Source organism: Salarias fasciatus, unplaced genomic scaffold (assembly GCF_902148845.1).
Source record: "Salarias fasciatus unplaced genomic scaffold, fSalaFa1.1, whole genome shotgun sequence".
NCBI classification, from domain to species: domain Eukaryota; kingdom Metazoa; phylum Chordata; class Actinopteri; order Blenniiformes; family Blenniidae; genus Salarias; species Salarias fasciatus.
In genome coordinates, this window is record NW_021941265.1 from 95,932 (window position 1) to 98,596 (window position 2,665).

Here is a 2,665-nt window from a genome sequence, read left to right on the forward strand (position 1 = left end):
ATAAAAGTGTATATTATGCTGTATATGAAGCTTCGTTTTATTGATAAAATATTAAACTGGGAGGAAATGATCCACGTCACACTGCCAGTCAGCCTACAGCAGAATCAAAGGTGTATGTTAATGTTTTGAATGAACATCTCTCACAGAAACTTCTCCAGGGAAACACTCTCTCTCTGACATTAAATCAAACCACTTGTTCAAAAACTGTATGATTCAATAGATTGTGTCTTCGCTCAGACTTTGGAGCACTTTGAACGTTAAAAGCCAACACATTCCTTTCACCACGGTTCAGCTCTTCATCCTGAATACAGAGTTCAAAACTATACAAACTCCCAGAGACACTGTGTTTACCGCCACTGTGGCTGAACTTGAAGGAGTTTAACACCGTCTGCAGTGTTGAAGTTTTAACTCACTGTTATTTTTTTTTAATGTAAATACTTGTTTCGCTGTATATTAACACACAGTAATAAAACATATCTGAATTGCACATGATCCGTTTGTTGTGTCTTTGTCCAGAGATGAAAAAGGTCTTTGGGCTGCATGTGACCTCTGACCTAGAGAGTGTCTGATATCCCTACAGGAGCTGCTTCAGGAATCTGCAGCTGTTGTCGTTTCTGTAGTTCCTATAAAGTGTCACAGGGTGGCGCTGTAACACTGCAAAGCTGATTATCTTCCTGTAGATGTACCTGATTGATGTAAACTGCTGATAGATTAACTTTATCATTCACAACTGGAGTGAAAACAATGACAAAAATCTTAAGGCTGAAAAAAATCTAATTGTTTTTTGATGTGCTGAAAAAGAGATTGTCCAAACTTTTCCCTTTATGGAAATCAGAGGAGAGTTTTTCACTCTTTCAGTTCAGAATTGGATGAAAACAGTTATTAGTTACACACATTTATGACCTTATGACCCTTTTACTACCTTAAATACCTTCCTTCTTTGCCCCTAAAAATGATCCCACAGCTATGAATCTACTAGAAATTCTAAACAAAATGCACAGTTGTGGAGACTGCAACAAAAAGCCCCATGACTTGAAAGCAGAGAATATACGGCTGAGTCTTTCACATCAGTGTCGATTAAAGCTGAGCTGAATTGCAGATCTTTATCTTTGTCAATTTGACAAAAGCTTAATGCGTCTGATTCCTGATAGAAGTTTTTCTGAGCGTTTCACTGGTGTCTGTCGGGCGAACATTAAGACTGAATGTGCAGCACTTTTTATTGGCTCACTACAAAGCGGATGTGGGCTCCATTCCCAGACTTGGTAACATTAATGCTTCCTGTTTAATGCAAGTTTCCGTCATAACTACCATTATATCGATTAAATTGAAGCGCACCACTTTAAGCACACTATGGATATTATCTTTGGAATTTACACATTTTAAAGAACAATAATCAAATGATCAAATGAGAAGCTTCACATATTTTTAGAATTTGAATTGAAGCAAAGTCAAAATTCCTTCATTTCCTACATGCAAAACACTTTTACAAGCACAGACGTATTTCTTTCATCTGAGTTGAGCATGCTACGAGTTATTTTCTGGCTCTATGGAACAACTGTACCACACCACTGAGGATTTCCCCGATGCTCCGATAGGAGAACCCTGAACAGAATATATTGAAGATGGATGGATGGATGGATGGATGGATGGATGGATGGATGGATGGATGGATGGGTGCAATTCCTCACATTTTTCTTTCATGTTTGCACTTTTTTTGTCATTTTGTATTTGAGAATTATGTGAAAATATATCATCACTCCAAACAAGCAATCTCTGGTTGCAAATATGGGTGTCCATGCAGTTTGTTTACAGTGTGGAACGCTTCAAGAAGATCGGGCGAAGCCAGAGGAGGATTTGAAGCCAACATGGTGATGCAGAGCCTGTGGTGCATTTGAGTAGAACGACAAAACAAAAACACACACAGCCAAAAGTGGAAACAGAAAGGAAGGGAAAACAGAAAAGGTTAGGAGAATCTCACGGAGAGAGGTGGAGTAATGATGAGGTGCAGGCACTTAGGTCAGATGAATGTATAACGTGGCTGCTTGTGGCCAGTGAAAGGAACAATGGCGTTTTTAAATTGCATGTGAAGCAGGAAGAAAGCGATGGATTTCCTTTTCAGGCCTTTTTATCCTTAGTTTGGTTCAAGAGCATTCCTAAACAATCAGCTGTTGTCAGTGCACGGCCTTGTTGGAGTGGATTGGTCCAGTCTGGGCCCTGAACACTGTGCATGGTCACCACCTCTGGCTATCAGCTCCAGCACTGTGTAAAAGTTAATGAAGTTCAAGAAAGACATATTTTTGCAGGAAAACCTATACAGTCATTTACTAACTAAGTATTTGGTACTTTTATTTTAATGGACTATTGTTTTTGAGAGAGAGAGAGATTTCTGTGTTTTATGTGTCTCCTCAAGAGAGGTGCACCATTCATCCTGAATGACCTTCATCCCAATGAAATTTACTGGAAAAACACAAATATGATGCACCTTCTTTTGTTTATTGTTTCCTTCAGTGAAAGGTTTCCGCCCTTGCCTGCAGTGTGTGTGTGTGTGTGTGTGTGTGTGTGTGTGTGTGTGTGTGTGTGTGTGTGTGTGTGTGTGTGTGTGTGTGTGTCTTTCTCACGTTATTTGCTGCTGCTCTCGCGCTGTGCAGCCAGTGGCAGAGGTGAG